This window comes from Bos javanicus, chromosome 26 (genome assembly GCF_032452875.1).
Source record: "Bos javanicus breed banteng chromosome 26, ARS-OSU_banteng_1.0, whole genome shotgun sequence".
NCBI lineage: Eukaryota > Metazoa > Chordata > Mammalia > Artiodactyla > Bovidae > Bos > Bos javanicus.
The window spans coordinates 11,281,840-11,308,301 of NC_083893.1; the positions used below are offsets into that span (position 1 = coordinate 11,281,840).

At 43.7% G+C, this 26,462-nt stretch overlaps 1 protein-coding gene and 1 long non-coding RNA gene across 6 annotated transcripts in view; one reads left to right on the forward strand and one right to left on the reverse strand.

Moving 5' to 3' along the window:
* Positions 1–2,307, reverse strand: part of SLC16A12 (solute carrier family 16 member 12) — a 99,721-nt gene extending 97,414 nt beyond the window's left edge. For both annotated transcript variants that reach the window (XM_061402759.1, XM_061402758.1), the window contains exon 1: positions 1,870–2,307. The gene's annotated coding sequence lies outside the window, so the exon portion shown is untranslated. The remainder of the gene's footprint in view (positions 1–1,869) is intronic.
* On the forward strand, positions 748–12,955 carry LOC133239154 (uncharacterized). Of its 4 annotated transcripts, none has more exons than XR_009733739.1 (5): positions 1,130–1,437; positions 2,372–2,664; positions 5,883–6,063; positions 7,001–7,133; positions 12,703–12,955. It is a non-coding gene; the product is annotated as an uncharacterized LOC133239154 (long non-coding RNA). The 4 variants fall into 4 exon arrangements; XR_009733741.1 differs by lacking the exon at positions 7,001–7,133 and adding an exon at positions 3,706–3,757 and having other exon boundaries at positions 1,133–1,437; XR_009733740.1 differs by lacking the exons at positions 1,130–1,437; positions 7,001–7,133 and adding an exon at positions 748–1,037.
* Positions 12,956–26,462: the final 13,507 nt, after the last annotated feature.

Genomic DNA, 26,462 nt, shown 5'->3' on the forward strand with positions numbered 1-26,462 from the left:
GAGATTTCCCAGGTAAGAATACTGGAGTGGGTTGCCATTTCCTCTGCCAGTATCCTCCCAATCCAGGAATCAACCCAAGTCTCCTGCACTGGCAGGCAGATTCTTTACCACTAAGCCATCTGGGGAGCCCCAAATGCTAAATAAGTCTCTTTAAAAATTCCTTTCTCTGAGCACTGTTATAGGTCATCATGTTAATCACAACACACAAACTGTCCTCATATAAGCCACTTTTCCCAAGCCAGCTCCAAAGTCACAAATCACACTCTGAATTCTAACCAATGATCAGCACAGGAAGGTAAGAACCCAAAGAGACTCCAAAGACAGATGAGGATACATTTTATCCATCTGTAGTTTAGATTACTTTTCTTCTCCTGGTGGTTTACCTGTAATGTACCTGCATATTCATCTTCATATTATTATTTAAATACATGCATTTAAGATGTATTATTTAAAATTAAGGGTTTGTATTTTTTAAAATTATCCTAAAAGGCGGTTTGATAGACCTCTCAACTATTTCAGAATCCCACCAGTTTAAAAACAAAAAGATGAAAAAAAAAAAAAAGATGGACAAAAAATAATAACAGGAAAATGACATGATCAGATGACTCTAATCATTAATTTTGTTCTAAATGCCTGAAAGTAATATGGTTTGAAAACTGAACTGAGTTGGAAGGAGAGGGCCTGGATTCTGGTACTGCCTCAGTCACCAATGAACTTAACCAATCCTTGGCAACAGGAATCTGAGCTTCCCAGGCTGTCTGGTGAAGAGTCTGACCAGACGATCTCTAAAAACCTGAACAATTTCCAAGATCCTGTGATTATAAGTGACCAAATCCAGTCATTTAATTACTACTTCTGGGAGGGTCAGACACCATTTGCCTAGTTTGACATGAGGTTTATGGCGAGGCAGTTGATTTTAAAAGCTAGTGATCTCCAAACACCTGATGAGTGTTTCTAAATATGGAGGGTCTGAAGACTCTGCTTCTGGGTTAAGCTGACTGCAGCCACCAGAGTGCCCAACTCTCAGCAAAGAAAAGGTAAGTTAAACTAATTAGAGTCCCTCCAGAATGGAAGGATTGAACCAGTGCCCTAGTAGGTCCCAACTGACTTATTACAAAAAAAAAAAAAAATTTACCAAGAGATTCAGAATGAATGCTGAGTGGTGAAAGCCAAAGGCTAACCAAATAGCCTCAGGACTTACTGGAACCCTGCTCTCAAATTTTGCTTCAAGCACTTTTCCCTGAGTCTGCACTACTGGTATCACTGATTTTGAGGACAAGAAGCAACTAAGAAATTAAGCCAATGGAAATTAAGTAAACATTATCACCTGAGGGAAGGGAAGATCCGAAATAAATAAGATACGTTAGGTACAGAATCCAGAAGGAACCTTGCGCGATCTCTCCTGCACGAGAAGTCGGCATTTGGAAATCACAGGAGGTGAGGATCAAAGCCGCTCCCTGTCCAGCCACCTGCCCAGAACCTGCCCGAGTACCGGCCCAGCACCGCCGGGGCAGGTGGGCATGTGTCTTTCCCCAACACAACGGGCGCTCCGAGGGACCAAGCTATGGTGGCGGGCTCCCGGTGCGTCGCGGGGCAGCCAAGGGAGCGCCCTCTGCCACCTCCACCCAGCCCAGCCCTAGAGCCTGCCGCCCGGCCGCGAAGGATGCCCGGATCACCTGAGCCACCGCGTCCTGAGAGCGGACAGAGGGTGTGCCAGTGGGCTCCCGGGCCGGCACGCTGGGGATCCTGGTGCCAGAGCGATCGGCGGGAGACTGCGCCCCGGCAGCCCGGTGGGCCAGCCTCCAGCCCTCCGCAGCCCGCCCAGTTAGTGCAGATCCCCCTCTCCTCCCGGCCGCTCCTCTGGCTCACCTCGCGTGGACCGCTGCAGCCCGGGCGGTGGCGTGCGGACATGCCCCCGGGGTGCACCCACCGTGCCGCGTCCCCGCGCGGTGGCCCCTTCCCGGGCCCCAGGCGCCGTGGTCCGCGCTCCCGAGGGGCGGGGAGCGGACGGGGTGGAGGCGCCGGCGGGGCTGGGGCGGGGGCCCCACGGGCAGCGCGGGGGGCGGAGAGCGTGGCAGGGAAAATCCCCGCGCCCAGCCTCCGAAATGCACCCGGGAGTTCAACGCCCCCAGCTCCGCCGTGGACTCTGGCCGGCGGGTGAATGGGATTTATCCAGGGATCCGCTCTACCGGCCGCGGCTTGGCGAGGGGTGAGGGGCCGCCTCGCGGTTATGTAATGGACCTGCCCGCTGTGACCCGAGCCACCTCGCTCCGGACTGCCCGACCCTCCCCGGGAACGGCGGTGCCTTGCTCCTGACCTAGTAGGCAGGCAGAGGGGGCTCGGTATTCTCAAAAAGAACTTTCCCCTGCAGGGTCAAAGAGCAAGCTCTGCTTCAGGAATCCAAGGACTCCCAGAGGTGAACGCGGCAGGGATCTCTGCCCGTGCAGCCCGTCCATTTCACAGCACAGAAAACTGAGGCTCCGACGTGTTTAAAGCGCTGTTTCTTCGAGTTGGAGGACCTAGATTCAACTCTCTCGAAAAGCCATGACCGTAGGCAAGTTACTTAAATCTCAGAGCTCAGTATCTCCACCTGTAAAACGAGGATAATAGTGTCCACTTCCTGTGCTTGATGAGAGGACAAAATGAATGAGGCGCAGGAGCCCGGTATGTAACACACCCCAGTAAAAAATTACTGCTGTTGCTCGTGCTAAGGTTCGCCCCCTCCGCCAACGTCGCTGTAAAGTCGGCTGTCCCACGGGCCTAAAGAGCTGCCCCAGGGACCTTCCTGTAAAGTCCACTTTTTGTCAGGAGCGAAGTCTCTGAACTGAGGAGGTCCGATTCCAACTTCTTGGGGTCTACATGCTTGCTACTCCATAGCATCAGCGTCATCTAGGACCTTGCTAGAAATGCAGAATTGCAGGCCCAACCCCAGAGCCACTTATAACAAGAATCCCTAGGTGATTTAGTCGGTGGTACTTCAGAGTTTCACAATGAATCCGACTTTTTGGAAAATTTGAGAAGGGGACTAGAAAGTTGTGATGCAGTGGCCACACAATACCTTAGGGTATTTTTAAAAATAGACCGCCAAAGTCCTTCCTCTTTTACATCTGGCTGTTTTGTTTCTTCTCCTCTCCTCAGTTTCCTGTTCTTTATAAATCTGGATGAGCTCTTGTCACTTGTAAAATAAAGATCTAAGTTACCTGAAAGTAAAGGCTAGTGAAGATACCTTTAAGGCACACTATAGAGGGACATCCTTGGTGATCCAGTGGTTAAGACTCCCCTTCCAATACTGGGAGAAGGAGTTCCATTCCACAGGCCCGCAAAACTAGCAAACAAAAAATGCAGCAGAATTTGCAAATAGAACTTGTAAAAGAATTCATTAGCATTGCGTATGGACTTAAAATGTTGAGGTTGCGGGGAGCCCTGAGCTTTCAACTGTGAAGGTCTTTTGGTTAAAGGCTGGAGTACTTTTTGGTTCAGAAAAATACTTTTTTTAGTTAAACATTGCTTTGGGAGGCTGAGAAGCCCCATTTTCCACTTCAATAATGTAGGGTAACCAGTTGTTTTTAAAAGTTTTGAAGAAGAGGAAGAAACCTCACAGGCTTTCCTCCATCTACATCATTTGTCATAGAGGCCCTAGAAAAGCCAAGGACAGTTCTTTTATTTATGTCATGAAGTGTTGGTTGGTTGTGTTTGCTTGTTCAGGTTTAGCTCGGCTGATCCTATCTCTGACAGAATGATTTTCATCTTTTGAGAGGTGAGTCTTGGTGGATTATTGATGATGGTGCTGATAGAGAAGGTCACTCCCATCTGCCTCCCCCTTCAGGGTCCCCCCCACCCAGCTCCCATGCAAGGATGGTTCCAAGGGGTGGGTGGTGTGGAGGTGGAGTTGGAGAAGATGGAAAGAGGAAAGGAATCTCTTTTCCGTGAGGCCAGAGGAACTGGGAAGGAGGGGGACAGACCCCTCTCCTTGCCTTGGAATCTAATGAGGAAAGAAGGGGAAAATGCAGCATTTCTCTTAAGAGTGCTATCCAATAGAATTTTCTGTAATGGTGGAAATGTTCTGTGTCTGTGCAGTCCAAAATGGCTATGAAATGTGGCTTTGCTGTTTACTTGCTAAATTTGAGACCCCATGGACTCCCCATGGACTCCACCAGGCTCCTCTGTCTGTGGGATATCCCAGGCAAGAATATTGGAGTGAGTTGCCATTTTCTTCTCCAGGGGATCTTCCTGGACCAGGGATGGAACCTTTCATCTCCCGCATTAGCAGGTGGCTTCTTTACCATTGAGCCATCAGGGAAGCCCTAAATGTAGTTATTTACATTTAAATTTTAATCAAAATTCAAGTTTTTTGTGTTTGTTTCTTGTTGCTAGTCCGTTGCAGCAATCACATTTCACGCTGTACACCAATATGTAGCTAGTACCATACTGGACAGTATATCAGACATTTCCTTCATCACAGGAAGTTCTGTTGGACAGCAGTGCCTAGAGGCCAGGATTTTGGTGAGGAGGTGAACCCAGATATTTCACCTTTTCCAAATTCTAGTCAGACTCTCATCTGTTCTCTGGCAAGTGAGGAACTGATCATTAAACCTCAGCCATTGAGTCCTTGAGAGAGTCAAGCTGGAATAACCCATAGAATGTGTTGGTTGTCATGCCCTGCACATAGTTAAGTGTGCAAAAAGTCTTAAGCAGTATTAATATTTCACAGTTTTTAAGTTTTATTAGTCAAGTAACCTTTTGCTGATGTGCTGAGCTGCTCTGGTCCCTCAGTGACCATCTATAGCTGTGTTCCAGCCCCCCTCCGTTAGCTTCTTCCTCCCCTTTGTGAGCTGGGCACTACCTTTGCTGTTTTGGCCTGGAGATACAGCCTACTTGGTCAAATCCCTACCATTTGTGCCCAATAAATAACAAATGTGTGAACTAAAGTCACAGTGTACCATGGTTCAGGGGAATCGATTGTCAAATGAGATTCTCAGAAGCATGACACCTTAGGGTACATCCATTATAGAAGGAGTTGTTTGTTCCTGTTATTTGGTCAAACAAGGATGTGTGGACTCAGCAGAGAGAAACGAGAACATTGGCTCCAGATAAGTAATATCTGGGCTATCCACGTCAAGCTGGAAGCTACCAGGAGGTTGGAGGTGGAGGCGGATGGAAACATGAAGCTTTTACCTAAATAGAATTTGAAAGTTCATTTCCATGGCTAATAAGGAATCCAAGGATAAACTGTAAACAGCATAAAAAAGATGCAAGTATTTTATGCCGTCAGGTATGCGAATGAGGGCAGTGCACAGAATGGGAAATCGTGAAATTCTCCGCAGAACACCAGGAAACAGCTTTCTGAATATCCGGCTTCTCAAATTCTTTCTCTTTGACTTCTTTAATAAGATCACATGCTGTGGGCACCTTTCAGATTCCACTTTGTGTATTGTCTTCCCTGGTTCCTGTTCCATCACATCACTTCTTCTGAAAGTTTTAGAATTCAGCATCTATTTCTCTGCTTTTCTTTCTTCACCCCAATCCTTACTCCTGCCTTGTCATGACAGTGACTGAACACCTGCCTGTCAGAGGCTGTGCATTCCCAGTTCTGACCTCTCTCTGAGCCCCCAGGCCTCCAGTGGATATCCTCACTTAAATCTTCCCCACCCCAACACTTCAAATGTTAATTTATCAAGAACTTGCTAGCTGGGTGACCTTGGGTAAGCTGAATAACAAAACGTCCGTTTCTTCATTTATGAAACAGCAAAATAGCACCTTCCTTCTAGGGCTATCTTGAAGGTTAAATCAGACATATATAAAAAAATAAAAAGAAAAAAAAAGAGACATATGTGTGAGTACCTAGCACAGTAGCTAACGTATTGCTGTTTTTGTCGTTTTAGACCCACAATCATGTACGACTCTTTGTGACTCCAGGGACCTTAGCCCACCAGGCTTCTCTGTCCATGGGACTTCCCAGGCAAGAATACTGGAATGGGTTGCCATTTCCTTTCTCAAGGGGTCTTCCTGTGTTGGCAGGCAGTTTTTTACCACTGAGCCACCTAGGAAGCCAGCTAATGCATAGTAAGTACTTAATCCATGTTAGCAGAATGATTCTCAGTAGCCAAGATATGGAAACAAGCTTTGTGTCTGTTGATGGATTAATGGATAAAGAAAATGTGATATATATATGTATATTATTCTCATAATAAAGAAGATCCTGCCACTTGCAACTGTATGGTTGAACCTGGAAGACAATTTGCTGTATGAGTAAGCCAGACACAGAAAGACAAATACTGTATAATCTCATTTACATGTGGAGGCTAAAAAATTTAAGTTCATATAAGCAGAGAATAGAACAGTGGTTGCCAAGGCCTGGGTGCCATGGGAAGTGGGGAGATATTGGCCAAATGGTATAAAGTTTTAGTTATAAGATGAGTGAATTCTGGGGATCTAATGTACAGCGTGGTGATTATAGTTAACAGTACTGTATTTTACAGTGAAATTTGCAAAGTGAGTAGATTGTAAATGTTTTTACCACACACAAAAAGGTAATTGTGTTATATGTTAGTGATTTAGTTAGCTTGATTGTGGTAATCGTTTCACAATGCATACATATATCAAATCATGCTGTACACTTTAAATATGTTGAATTTTTACTTGTCAATTATACCTCAATAAGTTGAGGGGGGAATTAAAAATAAATGCTAGCTGAAAATACACCAAATACAAACACTCCTCCTCCCTTGACCGCATAGAGTGTAAACTGGTTGATGGCAGGAGACTTCCCTGTCTCGTTAACTATTGCCGCAACGCTGACAGAGCAGGAACGTCAATAAATCTTTTGGAATGAGTAAATGTTAGTTACGCCTCACCTTTGCGGTCACCTCTGTGATTCTTCCTCTTCTAGATTCATTCAATTAGTACTTATAACATTTACCCTGAACTAAGTCACCAACCAAGGGCAGGACCATGACAGCCCCACATCTAACTCAGTGCTGCAACTTGCTCCCTGCCTCAGGGCTGATGTGCGGCTTGAGAGTTCCCTGACCCAGCTCGGTTGTCTTCTGAGGACACCTGAGATAAGAAAATTTACATGGAGATTGGGAACGAGAGAGAGTAGCTGCTGGTTTTTTCACTCGACTAGATGTGAGGTATGACCCAAAACACTGGTGAGCAATTCCCTGCGGTCTGACCACAGACCTTGTGACCTACCCTTTCTTGACCCATAGGATCAGCACACAGGGCCTACTGATGTCAATAACATTGAGCTTCATTTTCCAGTTAATTTCTTCAAAATCTTTCAAATTATTGCTCCAACTTTTATGTCATTTTCCCCCTGAAATGTACATTTTGAGTTTAGCATTTTGTATCTCTAAGTCAAATTTATATAAAATTATGTAATTTTCATAATGTTAAGAGATGTCATATACCTCCTTTCCTTATCTGAACAGTTGTTGGGAGAGTTGTGAGGAATTTATTGATATTTATTGAGTTCCTTTAATGTCCCCAACTCTGGGTATAGATTTCCTTCCATCCTCACAGGACTTATTTTCCTATTGAGGGACAGAGCTCAGAGTGGTTAAATAAATTGCTCAATATTATGCAACTAGAAAACTGTGCTGCCATATGAAGCCAGGTCTGTTTACTCTGGGGTAGACTGATTGCGAAAACAGCTGGTATTCTCCATTCCTGTTTCCATATCCTTCACAATGTGAGTTAGCACCAACCATCAAGAAGTGGGGCCTTGTTTCCCCAACCCCTTGAATCAGGGCTGGTCCAGTGACTGTTTTAACCAGTGGGAAGGAAGAGTGGTGGGCCAATACTGAGTCTAGACTTTAGGGGCCATGCCCCCGCTGGCTCAGTCTCTCAGTACCCTTCATTGCCGCAAGAATGAGCCTGAGCTAACCTGTTGGAAGATGAGCAAACACATGGGAACAAGCTCAGTCAGTTCAGTCACCCCAGCCAAGTCCCCAGACACCAGGAGAGCCAAGCCAAGGTTAGCAAAGCTGGCTGCTAGCCCCACAGCAGGCTCTGGGTGGACCAGTGAGCCCATCTAGACCAGCTCAGATCAGTAGAACTGCCCAGCCAACCTACACAGGCTCACACATAAAGGTTTCCTATTGTAGCTACTGTGGGTTTGTGGTGGTTTGTCACGCAGCATTATTTAACCAAGAGATAAGTAAGATAAATTCACAACATCTGCAGATCTTGTTTTTACCTTGTAATAGTATAAGAGAAAAGTTTTTGCAAACATGTCTATCAGAAGTCTTTCTTCCCCAGGGTTTATCATGCTATTATGCTCTTTTCAATGACTCGAGGGGAAAAAAAACTCTGTTGTGAGCAATATATTAGAAAAAGGAAAGTATTTGTGTTTAATGGGCCAATTTAATGAGCGACCGAATTGCAAACTGAACTACAGTGTGTGTCTCTTCATTTCTATCATCAGACAAATCCAGCATAAACAAATGAACCAGTGTTTTTGAGTGTCTAGGCTGTGCGTGGCACAATAGTATTTTAAGACAGGGTTCCTGTCATCAAGGAATTACAATCTAGTTGAAGTAGAAATGCAAATGAGAGAAGCTGAATAACAATAAAAGATTTCAAAAACACCATCACCACAACCTACCACTTCAGAAGGATAAGGTGCATGATCATTTTGGTAAAGGAAGTCAGTGTTTGCTCTAACTCAGTTGTTGCTGTTCAGTTGCTAAGTTGTGTCTGACTCTGCTAGAATTCAGAGGAGAACCTAAACGCTTGGGACAGAAACTAGATAAATGCTGACTTTACAGGTGGTTCTGGAACTCCTTGGAGCAAGTCAGCAAGCAGATAGGAAGGCCCTTGTGGTAGTGTGAAACTGCAGGTAATGATATTAGCAGTGAGAAAGTGCAAGGTGTGTTTGGCGGTGAGTAAATAAGTCTTTTTGATGAGAACAGGGAAAATCAATAGGACAAAGTGACTGATTAGATAGGGAGTGAAAGAGACAGAACAAGCACATGTGTCTCCAGCTGGGAGGACAGTGATCATTAACAGAGACAGGGGTTAAGAAGTAGCAGTTGGTGAACAATTCAGTATACACGTGGAGCTTGGGGTGGGTGTGAAATACCCATCAGGCTGCTGGAAATGTAGGGCAGGGGCCAGGAGAAAAGGTCAAAGTTAGAGATAAGGCTTGAAAATCTTCAGTGCAAGAGAGCTGAGATGAAACCATAGCGGAAGGACAAGGCCTGGACCTTGGGGAATGCCCACAATGTCTAGTGGGGAGATAAGGGAGATGCGTAGCTGACAGCTAAGCAGGATGGAGCGAGTGCTACATGAGTCACAGGAGAGTGATAACCATTCAGGGCTATGAGAGGTATACAGGAGCAGAACAGAAACTTTCTCTTTCAGGAGAAGAGTGAGTGAGAATAAGCAGGGCCTGCTCCCAGAGGGCTTCTGGAAGTCCTTTGAAGAGGCACATGGTTCCAGCTAGACAGCTCACCTGCTAACATCAGAAACACAGTGAAGACCGATTAGACTTTAATTGCCAAAAAAAAAAAAATCAGCCAGCTTTGTTTGGGGCTGATTTACCCTTTTTGACTCACTCTGTTGATCTTCTTAATGGATTAATTAGCAAGTTCCTGCTTCACCTTTATTCATTTTGATAAATTCAGAAAGTGCAAAGTGAACAAACTATTTGATGAGGATAAAGCCAACCCAAATAGATAAGGCATCAAAGTAAACAAAGAGTGGACACACCCCCTTTTAGTTTCTATGCTAAAATTTCTTTTACTGCTTACTGCTAAGTCACTTCAGTCGTGTCCGACTCTGTGCGACCCCATAGACGACAGCCCAACCAGGCTTCCCCGTCCCTGGGATTCTCCAGGCAAGAACACTGGAGTGGGTTGCCACTTCCTCCTCCAATGCATAAAAGTGAAAAGTGAAAGTGAAGTCGCTCAGTCGTGTCCGACTCCTAGCGACCCCATGGACCGCAAGCCCACCAGGCTCCTCCGTCCATGGAATTTTCCAGGCAAGAGTATTGGAGTGGGGTGCCAATTGCCTTCTCCAAAATTTGTGTTACATAAATTAACATGTACTAACTGGGTGCTGCTGTTTCTGGTTTTTCATCGAGACACATTTATACATCCCTATGAATTAGTCTCATGATTATAGATGATGCCATGATAGCATCATTAAGTGAAGAAAATACAATTCATTCCAACCACTGGAAGAAACACTCAAAGAGTTTCTAGCAATATAAATAATAGCCATTGGTTATATTTTATTTCAGTAGAATGTGAAGAATAGAAAAGCACAAAGTGAAAAAAAGGCCACATTGGCTTTTATACGTTTGTTGAAAGAAGCCAAAATCTGCCAGTAAACTGCTTTCCAGTTGCTTAGAGTGTTTCCAACCAATGTGAAGGCTAGTTGAAGGCAGTGTACTTGTAAGCAGACTCATCCTCATTAACCTGGTGTATACCTGCTCCAAGTGCTATGCTCCAGAAAAACTGCATGAAGGAACGGGTACATTCATAATCTTTCCAAATGGTCCAGAGTCCTAAATTTGAGAATCATGACCCAGGTATTCTAGGGAGACCCAAGGATGGTTGGAAAGAGGGAAGGCACCCCAGTGGACCGGACCTTCTTTCCCTTTTCTGCCTCTTTGAGTAAAATAGTTCTCCTTTATGGTTTTATTGTATTGGGCTTCCAATTCATTCCATTCATCAAGCCAGAAATCTAAGTTTTCTTTTAGAAGTCTTAAGTAATCTTACCTCCCACATCAACCCATCTGTTGCTGCTGCTGCTAAGTCGCTTCAGTCGTGTCCAACTCTGTGTGACCCCATAGACGGCAGCCCACCAGGCTCCCCCATCCCTGGGATTCTCCAGGCAAGAACACTGGAGTGGGTTGCCATTTCCTTCTCCAATGCATGAAAGTAAAAAGTGAAAGTGAAGCCGCTCAGTCATGTCTGAGTCTTAGCGACCCCATGGACTGCAGCCTACCAGGCTTCTCCATCCATGGGATTTTCCAGGCAAGAGTACTGGAGTGGGGTGCCATTGCCTTCTCTGAATCTATCTGTAAGTCCTGTCAATTATCTCATCAAAATATAGCTCAAAATCTGCCTCCCTTTTCTCCATCTGCACTGCCGACACCCTAATCCAGTCTGCCATCTTCTCTTGCTTACTCCTGCTATAGCATCCTAACCCATCTACTTGTTTCTGCCCTAAGCCTCTGCCAATCAGTCCATTCTCATGAGAACACTAAGAAACTTTTTCTCAAACTTAAATTAGGACTTCCCCGGTGGTCCAGTGGGTTTAGAATCCGCCGGCCAACGTAGAGGCCAAGGGTTCCATCCCTGGTCTGGGAAGATCCCTCCTGCTGCAGGGCAGCTAAGCCAGTGTATCACAGCCACTGAGTCCATGTGCTGCAACTTCTGAAGCCCACGTGCCTAGAGCCCACGCTGGGCAACAAGAGAAGGCACCACAGTGAGCAGCTGGCCCACTGCAACTAGACAGCAACCCCCACTTGCCACAACCTGAGAAAGCCGGCACACAGCAGTGAAGATCCAGCACAGCTCAGATTAAAAATAAAAAATAAAACTTAAATTAGATCGCATTGCCTCACAGCTTAAAACTTTCCTCTGGTTCCCAAAGTACCAATCTGGGCTCCTCTGACCATGGTCCATAAGTGTGCCATGCCCCTGCCTGTCTCTGCATCCTCTTGTGCCATATTCCCCATGTCTATTATTATTATTTTTTTTTTTTTCACATCAAGCCAAGGAAGCAGAGGCTTTTGCTTTTGTCTTTTCCTCTTGCCTGGAAAGCTCTTTATCATTTTTTGCAAAGACCTCAGCTTCAGTATCCCCTCCCCAGAGGCCTTATCAGACCATTCTAACTTAAACTCAATCTCCCTCCCCCATTATTTTCCTTCTTAGCACTTTTTCCTCCTTCATAATTTTTTTTGCAACTTTTTGTTGCTGTTTGCTTTCGTTTTGTTTGACCCTGAATTAAAAGCTCAATGAGAATAGGAACTATGCCCGTTGTGTTCACCACTGTGCCTGTAAACCTAGCCTGGTGCTTGGCGTATATTAGGAACTCAGTTATTGGATGAATTAAATGGTTAAAAGGAGTCAAAGCTTTCAAGGTGTGGAGTCTCTGAGACAGACAAATTAGGCATTTTGGATGGGGTGACAGTGTTCATAAACTTCATTCCAGAGTTGCATTGATGACTGGTGATCTGAAATTCTCAAGCCCATGCTCTTCCAGCCTAGTAGAGCTAGACCACGTTGTCGTTGGGAAAGTTTTTTAAAGCTAAGAGGTTGCTTTGCCCCATTGAAGAGAGATGTATTCTTGTTTATCTGTATGTATGAATGTATCAAAGTAAGAAATAAGAGCTGCAGTACTTTGAGGGAGAATGCCAATTGATTATACAACATGCATTATTAATACTTGTTATGGTTATATTAAAACTCATACAAAGCCCATGTAATCTCATTTCCAGAGTTTAGGCTTCTGGCCAAGAACATTATGACAGTCTAGTTTGGCGTTAGCATCATCTGGAGAGGGTCTGAGGCAGGGTTATTGAATTAGATTTGGCTGCTTGCTAGCAGCACATTGCATTTCCCATCCCCGATGGAGGCGGACGTGGGAGACAAGGGGCCGGTGTCATGCTGGGAGGGTGGGAGTGGGTGAGATGATGAGAACTACCTCTCAGCTCCCTTCCAGCTGCTTCTGATTCTTCCATTCCAGCTGAGCCAAGTCAGCCTAGCTAAACAGTTATGGAGGGCCTTCTGCATGCCAGGAACTGAGCTGGAATCATGACCATGGACAATGTAGACACCTGCTCTGCCTTCACAGAATCTGGAGATGGTCAACGGGAGGTGAGCACGACTTGGCAAAACCAGATGGTGACATCAGTCAGTACTCGGCTCTCCTCTTGGAATGTCAGTTTGGCACAAGAATTAGCCGTGTCGTGAACAATAAAAAAAAAAAAATAATAGCACTTTCTTGAGTGGTGTAAAATATTTTAATCCCCAGTTCCATGAAATGACCATTGGACGCATTTGAAATGGCCCCGGAATTTGAAGTCTCAGCTGCCTTCTCTTGAATGTTCCTCCATCCCCTCATTTGTTGGAGCGCTTTCACCATAGCTACATGTTTATTGTATTTCCTGGGTGATACTGAGCCATTTTTTTCTTAATTTAATAGTAAAATCCGTATGCACTTCTCTTATTAGATTTGTGAAATAATAGAATGTCTGACTTGCCCAGAATTTCATGATATGCAATCCTGCAGCTGTTTTCCAGTATCCTGTTGTGTTTACAGCTACTTACTCATATTTGATGGAAACACCATGTGCCAATTTGTAACCCATGGCAGCCAGAGTAGTGCACCTTTTATTTTCTCATTAGCCCCTCTGCATCATCATCATTTTCCATATCAGGTAGTATGTTCATTGTTAGTATAAATCATACTCTTCTGAATTGTCTCAGCACCAACATCGCCAAGTAGCTGGCTCTTTTCACACCTACCTTTTTTAAGCAAAATATTGACTTATTTATTTGGCTGCACCAGGTATCTGTGGCAGCTTGCAAACTCCTAGCTTCAGCATGTGGGATCTAGTCCCCAGACCGGGATCGAACCCGGGCCCCCTTCCCTGGGAGCACAGAGTCTTAGTCACTGACCCCCAGGGAAGTCCGGCACCTACCTTTTATTTAAAGGTGACAGTAGTTGTCTGACTAGTTGCCAGATGTTTCCTCCACTTTTTTCAGCTATTTTATGACTTAGAGGAAAAAAATAATTACGGATTATGTGATGATGTTGGGCAAGTCATTAAATTCTCTGGGCCTGCTATTTCTTCTGTAAAACTGAAGGATTTAATTACGTTAGAGGTTAAATTACTGGACGGTAGGCAAATTTAGCTCTCAGATGGCTTAAAATGGCCTTCACAACGTATAGATTAATTCATTGACAGCTGTCTAAAATTGAGAGATTTCCTATAAAACTCCAGATTTCTAGCTTCTGTTTGAAAGATCAACATCTGAATTCCCTTGAAATGTCTGGCTCCAGAGGCTTCCTGCCTCTATCTCAAATCCTCACATTCACTAATGACAAGGGAGGAAGACACTGCTAACCCTTTGCATTTCTTTTGTGAGGGCACCTGAAGATGGTTACGCCCCATGCCCTGTTCCTGCTGAAATCTAACAGGAGATTTAGAAGAACCAGGCTCAGAAAGGGAAGCTCTCCTGATGGTCTAGAAAATTCCTTGAGGAAAGAGAAACAGAGACCTCACCTATATGATAGCTTTTGGCCGCTGTTCATATCGTGATCTTGCATTGCTCATTATTTATCATGTCTCTGGTTGAATGCATTTGTTTAAAAAAATATTTGGGGTGGGGGAAGGTAGGGTGGAGAAATTGCTGCCAATGCAGGAGACACAAGAGACATGGGTTTGAGCCCTGGGTTGGGAATATCCCCTGGAGTAGGAAATCACAACTCGCTCCAGTATACTTGCCTGGAAAATCCCATTGACAGAGGAACCTGGTGGGCTACAGTCCATGGGGCTGCAAAGAGTCAGACAGGACTGAGTGCATGTGCGTGCACACACACACACACACACACACACACACACTCACTCACTCATTCACTAAGGCTGTAGGACAGGGGGGTTTATCTTGCCCCCTTGCCCCTTCTGGTTCTCTGAACCAACTTTCCCTAGAGCAGTTTTTTCCGTCTGCTAACTTTAGGAGAAGGTGTGTGCGTGTGTCAAGGGGAGCCGGTCTTGTTTGAGTTTTGTGAAAAAAGAACAAAATTCTGGCCTGAACTGCTGAGGAGAGAGTGGTCTTTAAGTTGGACACCTGTTCTTCACCCAATTGCAGTCCCCACCTGGCCCATTTCATTTATTTATCCGTCTGGTCCCTTTAGTCATCTGAGTTCCCACTAGGAAATCTCTAAATCCTCCTGCATCTTAATAAATCTAAATATTTTAAGATATTCTTTCAAAGGAGTCTAACCTCTGCAGGCAGGTATATCCCTCCCTCCCTCTCCTGACAAGAGTATTACCAGTCTAAATACAAAGGTACAGTCCTTATCTGGGTTCCAGCAAATCCCCAGAAAAATCCCTAGCACATAGAGGTATTCAGTAAATACTTGTGGAATGAAGTATTCAGGATTAGCGATTAACTTTGGAAAGGATCTATGATGATTAACAGAGCAAATTAGTGTTTAAGAGGACCCAGACAACCACCTTAACTGCAATATCACTGTATTTTATGTTACCCATTAGAGCCAGCTTAACATGCTTTGGTTTAAATATTTTATTGTTGTGCAGTCTCTCAGTCGTATCTGACTCTCTGTGACCCCATGGACTGCCGCAAGCCAGGCTTCCCTGTCCTTTATTATCACTCCCTATTAACATGTCCTGGGTACAAATACAGTCAGGCTTCTAGGTTTCCATTTTATTTCTACAGAAGGATAGGTATATATTCCAGGCAGTAATGAAGAAAAACAATAAACCTGAGTCTTAAAGAAATAGTGAGTTTGCTTCTTTTACTAAGATAGTCTTTAAAAAAAAAAGCTCTGAAAATCAGGTTTCTTAATGGCGCCAGGGCAGGGATAGGTGGCTGAACACTGCCCCCTTGTGGTTAGTATTAAAACTTAACAACCTAAGTGCCTATACTTAGGCGGCTGAAACTCCAATATTTCGGCCACCTGATGCAAAGAACTGACTCACTGGAAAAGACCCTGATGCTGGGAAAGATCGAAGGCACGAGGAGAAGGGGATGACAGAGGACAAGATAGTTGGATGGCATCACCGACTTGATGGACGTGAGTTTGAACAAGCTCCAGGAATTGGTGATGGACGGGGAAGCCTGGCATGCTGAAGTTCATGGGGTTGCAAAGAGTCGGATATGATTGAGCGACTGAACTGAACTGAAGTGCCTACACAGATACAGAGAACAGACTAGTAGGGGTTCCCAGAAAGAAGAGGGAGTGCGGAGGAACAAGTTAGGGGTAGAAGATTAAGAAATATTAACTACTATGTATGAAATAAATAAGCAACGAGGATAAATTGTACAGCACAGGGAAACATAGCCACTATTTTGTAATTATTTTAAGTGGATATAATCTATAAAAATATTGAATCACTATGTTGTACACCTAAAACTAATATACTACTGCAGATCAGCTATCAGATCAGATCAGATCAGATCAGTCGCTCAGTCTTGTCCTACTCTTTGCGACCCCATGAATCGCAGCACGCCAGGCCTCCCTGTCCATCACCAACTCCTGGAGTTCACTCAGACTCACGTCATTCGAGTCAGTGATGCCATCCAGCCATCTCATCCTCTGTCGTCCCCTTCTCCTCTTGCCCCCAATCCCTCCCAGCATCAGAATCTTTTCCAATGAGTCAACTCTTCACATGAGGTGGCCAAAGTACTGGAGTTTCAGCTTTAGCATCATTCCTTCCAAAGAAATCCCAGGGCTGATCTCCTTCAGAATGGACTGGTTGGATCTCCTTGCAGTCCAAGGGACGCTCAAGAGTCTTCTCCAACACCACAGTTCAAAAGCATCAATTCTTCAGCACTCAGCCTTCTTCACAGTCCAACTCTCACATCCATACATGACCACTGGAAAAACCATAGCCTTGACTAGACGAACCTTTGTTGGCAAAGTAATGTCTCTGCTTTTGAATATGCTATCTAGGTTGCTCATAACTTTCCTTCCAAGGAGTAAGCGTCTTTTAATTTCATGGCTGCAGTCACCATCTGCAGTGATCAGCTATACTTCAAATTAATTAATTAATTAATTAAAAGTTCAATCTGGAACGTTTTTAAAGAAAGAACGCTTCTGTTGGGGGCCAGAGTGAGGTACTCCGCCCGTGACAAAGGTCATGAGGAAGGAGGCTTGACATACACAAAGGCGGGATCGAGCCTCAGGAGTCCCCCTGGAAATCCTCGAGCGTCTACCCCCATAACCAGAGCCTGCCTACTTTACTACTTTGTGCTCTTACCTACACCTCTGACTTTACGGGGGGCTGTCCCCCACCACCTCTTTCGGAGAAGGAGTTAACCTAGAGCTCCAGTCAATAAAAACTCTTGGGTGTGACAAGAGTGTTTTAACCTACAAACTCCTCTGAAGGTTCTCTAGCCTGCCTGACAGGCTTGTCCGGCCACATGTGATTGCTCACAGCCTCCCAACCGTGAGAGGCACAAGATGCTTTAAACCCTCTAAAAACAGGTTCTTTAGAGAAGTTAGAAAACTATTAGTATAAGTATAATGGGCTGATTAGAAATTGTATTGGTGAAGGGTTTTTCATTTGTTGAGCCAATGTTTGTTTCTAAGTCTCCACATCCCCTGCCCTTACACACATTAATGAATATATAGAATTAACCTTTGATATTAATCACGTTAGATCTTAGGCTAAGTAAATTCTTTCCTTAACTAAAACCCACTACACCCTCACCCTGTAGGAATGTAACTTTATTTGGGTGGCGTCTGTTTTGAGAATAATCAGCCCTGGAGAAATAAGTGTCCTGGTTGATTGACCGCTGTCACAAGGAGAGGGTCATAAATTGTCAGCAGGCCCCCCTGGCCAGAAGATGATGTAACACCCCTAAGACCTCTGTATACATTTGTATGAAGCACCTGACTTTGATAAAAGTCAGGACTGCTGTCCCCACGTGACTTTTGTATAACATCTCAGTGTATAAAAGTAGACCATGGAAAATAAAGAATTGGGATCAGTTTCTCGAAATACTGGTCTCCCCATGTCGCTCTCTCTCTCACTCTGGCTGAGTCTCCATCTGGAGCGCGGAACCCCCCATGCTTACTAATTATGCCTGGGCTTCTAAGATCCGACCGGGGAGGCCTCAGTGTCTCCTCTCCTTCGGGAGAACGGAAGGACGCCTGTGGCCTACGTAAGTGGCGCAAGCTTCTTGTCTTGAAGTTTTATTGGTCTCCCGCGTAAACCAAGCCACTCAGCCTCTTTTCTCCACTGAATTTTCCTACTGAGCTATCCTCATCCTATTACTCTTTATATCTTTAATTAATATCTAATTGAAGCTATTGTATCCTGATCCTCGCCTATGCCGTCTCTCCTTCGAATACCCTGGATCAGCCGGGGCTGGTCCTCGGCACGCTTCGGTATTTGGAAAGTGAAAGTGAAGTCGCTCAGTGGTGTCCGACTCTTTGCGACCCCGTGGATTGTAGCCTACCAGGCTTCTCCGTCCATGGGATTCTCCAGGCAACAGTACTGGAGTGGGTTACCATTTCCTTCTCCAGGGGATCTTCCCGACCCAAGGATTGAATCCGGGTCTCCTGCATTGGAGGCAGACGCTTTAACCTTCTCAGAGAAGAGATTGAGAAACCTGCCTCATTTGACTTCAGAATAAACTATCAGTGTCAACTATCAAACCGCTGACAACACTGGATGGAGAGCAAAGATTTTAGACATTTTTAATTTTATCGTAAAACTCACCAAGTAGTGTGTATTGAACATCTGGATGGAAATCACTGGGATGAAGGTGGTGAATAAGATCATGGGGTTCTTTTTTTTTTTTTTTTTGAAGCAAGGAATACAACTTTATTTGGAAAGCTAGGCGTCCTAGAAGATGGCTAGTGCCCCCGCGTATCATCTTATCTGGGTCTGAACGCCAGTTTCTTTTACAGACAGAGAAGAGTAGGAGGTGAGGAAAGTGAAAGTGGCGTCGCTTGGTCGTGTCCGACTCTGCGACCCCCTCTTTGCGACCCCATGGATTGTAGGCTACCAGGCTCCTCTGTCCATGGGATTTTCCAGGCAAGGGTACTGGAGTGGGTTGCCATTTCCTTCTCCAAGATCATGGGGTTCTGAGGAAGAAATTTCACAGCCCTGACTTTGGATGGTTCTCGGTAGGGTTTAACTGCTCATACTCCTTTGTAAGACCAGGAGCTTTGTGACGGCAGCAACCCTTCCTTCAAAGCCTAACTGTCCTAAACCCCAGGCCTCAAGGTCATCAAAGAGTTGATACCACTTTGCTTCTGTTACTGAGAACTAGTTCAATGTTGATCATAATACCTAACATTCTGAGAAATATATACGTGTGCCATGCACGTATCTATGTGTTTTCCATCCGTTCACTGATTCCGTCTGCACGGTGACCCAGTGAAGTGAATATCTGTACTGTCTCATCTCACAAGTGAGTAAAGCCATGGAAAGATTACTCTGCTACTATGTACCCACGGGTACACTGGGGAAGGCTGACCACTCTGTCATGCTGTCTCTTGATGACAAAAGCTTGCCCAGGGGCCTCCAAAAGTTGTTCTGCAGGTTGTGTATCGTGCAGAGTTGTGGCCCAAGGAACTTGGGGACAATCATCCAACACCTTCAGCTTGCCAACTGTAGCCCTGGGGGGCTGCATCTGCCCACAGGGGTCTTTTCCTAATTAGCACAGAGGTGCTGGGAGCCAGGTACTGAGTTTAGTGCTCTGTCTGTATTATCTCGTTTCATCCGTTTGTCCCCAAGCCTCTGCCTGTTCTGTTTGCAAGATCCCAGTGCTTCCTGCCCATGCAGAGAATTCTGTATTGCTGAAATTTTAAGAAATTTAGGTCACATGACTCATTTGTAGACCAACCTCTGAATAGTGCCTACTTTTATTTTTATCTGTCAAAAGATGTTAACTGTCTGGGAAGCTTTAATTAAGCAACCAGGTCAACTAGGGGAGAATGGGTAATTTTGAAAGACGCTGTTAATAATTTAAAACATAAACTATTTTAAACCTATATTTTGTGCATCTTTAGTAGCAATATTTGTATCTAGTAATTTGTTCATTTTGCATCCAACCAACACTCTCTTTTTTCTTTGGTTGGTTGGGTTTTTCTTTGTTTTTGTTTTGATGGTCAGGCACTAAATTTGGTAGTGAGAATTCAATAAAGAATAAAATTATTGTTACCCTAAAGAAAATCCTAGTCAAATAAAGGAGAACTATAGGAAATGGAGCTTCCCTTGTGGCTCAGCTGGTAAAGGACGCGCCTGAAATGCGGGACACCTGGGTTCAATCGCTGGGTTGGGAAGATCCCCTGGAGAAGGGAAAGGCAACCCACTCCAGTATTCTGGCCTGGAGAATTCCATGGACTGTATATAGTCCATGGGGTCACAAAGAGTCGGACACGATTGAGTGACTTTCACCCTATACACTCTCTTTAGGAAATGGAACTTATTTATTTGTCATTATATATTTAAGGGCTATTATGTGTCAACTCTCACAGCATCATCTTTCAGGATTTGGAATAGCTCAACTGGAATTCGATCACCTCCACTAGCTTTGTTCGTAGTGATGCTTTCCAAGGCCCACTTGACTTCACATTCCAGGATGTCTGGCTCTAGGTCAGTGATCACACCATCATGATTACCTGGGTCGTGAAGATCTTTTTGTACAGTTCTTCTGTGTATTCTTGCCATCTCTTCTTAATAAACTCCAGTACTTTGGCCACCTCATGTGAAGAGTTGGCTCATTGGAAAAGACTCTGATACTGGGAGGGATTGGGGGCAAGAGGAGAAGGGGACGACAGAGGATGAGATGGCTGGATGGCATCACTGACTCGATGGACGTGAGTCTCAGTGAACTCCGGGAGTTGGTGATGGACAGGGAGGCCTGGTGTGCTGCGATTCATGGGGTTGCAAAGAGTCGGACACGACTGAGCGACTGATCTGATCTGATCTGATGTGTCAACTGACACTAAAGGTATAAAGTAGCTCTGAATTATTACCACCAGAGAGGACAAATACTTCTCATCCAAAATATATTTCCATCAAGTCAAAGTTACCTCTTATAACTAAGCAAATTAGGAGTATCCAGCACAAAGTTCACTTACTTCAAAGTGCTAGAATTCGTCACAGAATCTTCTCAGACCACTCTCTCCAAATAATCTCAGAAAGATACTCAAAGTGGAGTTGCTTTTTAAACCTAAAATTCATGAGAAGCCTTGAGCTTAATTACACTGACTGCCTTAAAGAAAAAAACAATTGTATGCATAATATAAACACCAATGAGTATGAATCTTTAAGTCCTCAAAATTAGTCACAATTAGCAATGTTTCCCAGATTACAGTGTACTTTCACAGACATTTTTATTTGATACTCATAAAATCCCATAAGGAAGGTTTTAACCTACTTTAATCTCTTTCTAGAGGATTAAGCAAGTCCAGTGGGGTTTGCCCATGTTCCTTTAGGTAATAGAGCCAGGTATATACTCAAACCAAGTATTGTGTAGATTTCACAATGACATTACAAAATCCCACATCATAATTTGTTATTCCTGTCTTGACAGGGTTTTTATCATTCACTGCCAGCTTGACGAACAGATTCAAGCTACAATAATTCAGTAAGAAATAGATATTTTCAAAACACATCTGAAAAGTAGTATCTCCCTCCGCAGAAGCCGCTGTTACTTGTAACAGCATATAATGGCCAGATTCACGGCCTGTTGTATGTTGTGGTGTCAAAGCATCCGTAATGGCTGATTGATGAGAAGTCAGCTGGCTTTGCAGTGAAAGCAGTTCCTGAACTGATAGGGTTGTACAGTTTAATTTCACTATTTCTGGGACAGACCAGGAGATTTCCAAGAAAGCGATGCCACCTAGTGGTAAAATCAGGCAGCTGGCCATATACCTCCAATAAACTGCAAAATAGAGTAACTTAGTTAACCGTGAAAAGGAGTGAATTCTCATACTCTGAATTCTTTCCAGAAGGCTCTCAGTTGACTTTTCCCACATCCACTCAGAGTAATCACTGTCTATGGTAGTGATAGCCTCATGGGATGTATTTCTTTAATAATAAGACAGTCAAAACGACTCCTTGATCCCCGGGCTGCAGAATGGATGTCGCGTCACAGTGTGAAACAATATTAATCTCTTTATATGTACACATCAAAGCGCTTGGATGACTGGCATCTTGTCAATGAGCAGTAATATTGTGAAAGGAGTCTTTTTTTCTGAAGAAGTAGTTTTTAACAATGGGCTTAAAATATTCAGTAAACCATGTTGTCAGCATATGTACTATCATCCAGGCTTGCTGTTCCATTTACAGAGCATAGACAGAGTAGATTTAGCATGGTTCTTAAGGGCTCCAGGATTTTGGAATGGTAAATGAGCGTTGGCTTTAACTTATTGTTATCAGCTGCCTTAGCCCCTAACAAGAGAGTCACCCTCTCCTTTGAAGCTATGAAGTCAGACACTGGCTTCTCTCTAGCTGTGAAAAGCTCTAGTTGGCACCCTCTTCCAACAGAAGGCTATTTCAGCTACACTGAAAATCTGTTGCTTAGTGTAGCCACCTTCATTCCTTATCACAACTCGATCTTCTGGAGGACTTGCTGCAGCTTCTACCTCAGTGCTTGCTGTTTCGCCTTGCCACTGTTTTATGTTATAGAGATGGCTTTTCCCCCTTAAACCTCATGATCCAATCCCTGCTGACTCCAGACTTCTCTTCTGCAGCTTCCTTATCTCTCTCAGCCTTCACAGAATTAAAGAGAGTTAGGTCCTTGCTCTGGACTAGGCTTTGGCTTAAGGGAATGTCGGGGCTGGTTTGATTTTCTATCCAGATCACTAAAACTTTCTCCATGTCAGTAATTAGACTGTTTTAACTTTTTTATCATTCCTGTGTTCACTGTAATAACACTTTTAATTTTCTTTAAGAACTTTTCTTGGCAGGGCGGGAGGGATAAACTGGGAGATTGGGATTGACATATACACATTTATGTATATAAAATAGACAACTAATAAGAACCTGCTGTATAGCATGGGGAACTCTACTCAATACTCTGTAATGGCCTATATTGGAAAAGAATCTTTAAAAAGAGTGGAGATATATATATATATATATATGTGTGTACATGTATAACTGATTGACTCAGCTTTCAACATGCCTCCTTCATTAAGCTTAATTACTTCTAGCTTTTGATTTAAAGTGAAAGGTGTGTATCTTTGGGGAATTCCCTGGCAGTCCAGTGGTTAGGACTCTGCACTTGCATTGCTGAGGGCCTAGGTTCAATCCCTGATCAGGGAACTAAGATCTCACAAGCTGCATGGCGGGAAAAAATGAAGTGAGAAATGGGCATCTCTTCCTGTCACTTGGAGGCCATTGTAGGATTGATAATTGGCCTAATTTCAATATGGCCAATTGAAACATTATGGAATGTTTCTTAGGAACAGGGAGGCCCATGGAGTGGGGAGCAATGGGAAATGGACAGTCGTTAGAGCAGTCAGAACACACACAACATTTTTTGATAAGGTTCTCTGTGCCCCCAAAACAATTACAATAGTAACATCAACGATCCGTGTCAACAGATCACTCTAACAAATATAATACTAATTTTAAAAGTTTGAAGTGTTGTGAGAATTACCAAAATGCGACACAAAGACATCAAATGAGCAAATTCTGTTGGGAAAATGGCCCAACTAGACTTTCTCAAAGCTGGGTTGCCACAAACCTGTAGTTCTTAAAAAATGCAACTTCTGTGAAGTGCAATAAAGTGAAGCACAGGAAAACCAAGCGCGCCTGTTCTCTGCCTACCAGAGAAGGGCAACACACTTCACAGTGGGGGCCAGGGCAGGGGTCCGTGCAGGGAGCCTCCCAGAGAAGCTGGTTTCAGAGCTGGAGTTTAATGGAAACCAACACACTGTGCAGAGAACGCAGCTTGAATTTAAACAGGCTGCCATGAGGCCCAGTCAGTGCAGCAGTGCGCGTCTTGCTGGCGCCTCTTCTAGCAGCGAGACCCAGGTGCTCATATTCTAAACGGAGCTCTCTCTGGTCAGCAGCAGACACATAGCTGAGAGTCAACTCTCACACTCCGCGTGCTGAGAGCCGAGGGCAGCTCTTTCATAACCTTCTCTTGAACTTCAGACTTATTCTTCCCATGCATATTTTATATTTCTAATAAATATAAAAATATTTTTATATTTCTAATATGTATCCATAATTAATACATGTTATTGAAATGATATATTTCCATGAGTACCTATAAACGCAAACGAATAGGAGAAACGTGGCAGTGTATGTACTGAACTGCCATCAGTGCTTCCCTCTGGGGAGACAGGAAGAGTGGAAACAGGGAAATAGGTAATTATTTGATGTATTATTGAATGATTACGTGGAGGTCGTGTTATTTTTATAATTTTTAAGCTGGCAAAACAAATGTGATTTATACTTTTTAAATTCATTTTATCAAAGTATATACTTGATTTACAATGTTCTGTCATTTCTGGTGTAAAGTGATTCAGTTATACGTATATATACATATACATATAACTGTTTGCATCTGCTAATCCTAAACTTCCGCTCATCCCTCCCCTACCCCCATTCCCTTGTCGACCACTGGTCTGTTCTCTGTGAGTCTGTTCCTGTTTCATAGGTGAGTTCATTCGTGTCCTATTTTACATTCCACATATAAATGATATCATATGGCATTTGTCTCTTTCTGACTTCACTCAGGAAGCTGTATTCAATATCTTATAATAACCTATAATGGAAAATAATTTTAAAAGTGTATATATATTTGTATGTGTATATATACATATTACACACACATATATATGTATCACTTTGCTGTACTTTGTTATTTTGTTTGAAATAACACAACATTGTAAATAAACTGTGTTTCCAATTTAAAAAAAAACAAAAAGGCTGAGGAAAGACTAGTTGAAGGAAACATTCAGTTGTTCAAGATATACTGAGTACCTGTTAATACCAGGTGCCAGATCCTGTGCTGAATTTTAGAATGTTTAAGATTCTACCAAGATACGGACTGTTGGATCATTAATAGCTGATGTTGGCAGAGAAACGCTGGGACCCTGCATTTTGCCTCCACACAGTCGTCTATCCTGAATTGTCTCAGTGTGGGAATGTGTGCCAGCTGTAAGTCTCCAGAGACTCAGAAAACGAAGTAAGTGTCCTGACAGTATGAGTGAGCTGGAAAGAGAGAGGGGAAGGGAGAACCCTGTGGGTACCTACCGCTTACACTCACTCTCCTCAACAGATGTACACATCTTCGGAGTCATGATTTCTGAGTTAGTGTCCCTGAACAGCTCTGTGCTCCCCTAAGGACAGAGGAAAAGAGGGTAAATTATGGCCCCTCAGACTTCAAAGCAGCACAATTTTCAGAAAGTTCAAATGATCCACTTCTGCCAATAACACGGGGTGCCAATATAGTCCTGCCATCTGTTTTAAATTCTGACTGCCACAACTGCTACATATCGTAAATAAATATTTAAACCAGCTGCCAAGATGAAATTTTGTTAATAGTACATTTGTAAAGTATCTAATTTCAAGTATGATATGGAAAAGAAGTATGAAGAGTTTATAAAAGGCTAGAAAAAACGTTTTTTGAGTACAATGGAATGCAAAGGTCAATTCCATGCTTATTTGGTTTCCTCACTAAACCAGAAAAGTTTGCCCTTCCTAATCATGCCAGCTGACTCTTTGAGTTAGTGTGTGTTATTAATCACCATCCTAACTCCGACTTAAACACAAAAATGCGGTGCGGTCATGTGATTGGAATGTTCTTTAACGTCCCTGCCTTTGGGGAATTAAAATGCTAGCTTTAACTTTTTTGAAAGAATGATCCCTATTTCCTAAATCATTTCCTTCAGGAAAGTCAAGTTTATTGAAAATAATGGGGGGAAAGAATCAAACAAAAAGAGAGAGAAATAATCACTATGCAGTGTTGATGCTGGAAGTAGATGTGTGCCTCACAGTCTTGAAAAACACCCCTGCTTGGTGGGCTGGGTGGACAGCCAACTATTAGAACGGCCAGCTGCGACTGTGAGAACAAAGGGTCTTGGCCCAAGTGATGTGATTGGCTCAAATGTCAAAATCATTTGGGGATTTTGTATACTCCCTGTTGACTCTTTGTTTAAGTGCTGCAAGGAAGCTGTAGGAGGTCATAATTGCAAGAAATGCAACAATTAATAAAAGCATGCTTTGAATAGAGTTTTTTTAATTAAAAAAATTGCTTTCTTGAAGTATATTTGATTTACAATATCACGTTCGTTTGGCTTCCCTGATAGCTCAGTTGGTAAAGAACCCTCCTGCAATGCAGGAGACACTGGTTCAATTCCTGGGTCAGGAGGATCCCCTGGAGAAGGGAAAGGCTACCGACTCCAGTATTCTGGCCTGAAGAATTCCATGGACTGTGTAGTCCATGGGGTCTCAAAGAGTTGGACACAACTGAGCAAATTTCACTTTCATCATGTTCGTTATAGCTGTATACACAGTGATTCAGTTATACACATATATGTGTATATATATATTCTTTTTCAAAGTCTTTCCCCTTATAGGTTATTACAAATATTGAGTAGAGTTTCCTGTGCTATACAGTACATCCTTGTAGGTTAAGTGTTTTATATGTGTAGCGTGTGTATCAGAGAAGGCAATGGCACCCCACTCCAGTACTCTTGCCTGGAAAATCCCATGGATGGAGGAGCCTGGTAGGCTTCAGTCCATGGGGTCGCTAAGAGTTGGACACGACTGAGCAACT